Genomic DNA, 295 nt, shown 5'->3' with positions numbered 1-295 from the left:
AGGGTTAAGGTTAGGGTTAGCGTTTAGCGTTTAACGTTTAGCGTTAGGGTTAGGGTTAGGGTTAGCGTTGGCGTTTAGCGTTTAGCGTTTAGCGTTTAGCGTTTAGCGTTTAGCGTTAGCGATTAGTGTTTAGCGCTTAGCGTTTAGCGCTTAGCGCTTAGCGCTTAGCGCATAGCGTTCACCGTTTAGCGTTTAGCGTTAGGGTTATGGTTAGGATTAGCGTTAGCGTTCACCGTTTAGCGTTTAGCGTTAGGGTTAGGGTTAGGGTCAGCGTTAGCGTTTAGCGTTAGGGTTG

This window comes from Octopus bimaculoides, chromosome 4 (assembly GCF_001194135.2).
Source record: "Octopus bimaculoides isolate UCB-OBI-ISO-001 chromosome 4, ASM119413v2, whole genome shotgun sequence".
Taxonomy (NCBI): Eukaryota; Metazoa; Mollusca; class Cephalopoda; order Octopoda; family Octopodidae; genus Octopus; species Octopus bimaculoides.
The sequence above is the reverse complement of the archived record's forward strand: the minus strand, read 5'-3'. Positions refer to the sequence as shown.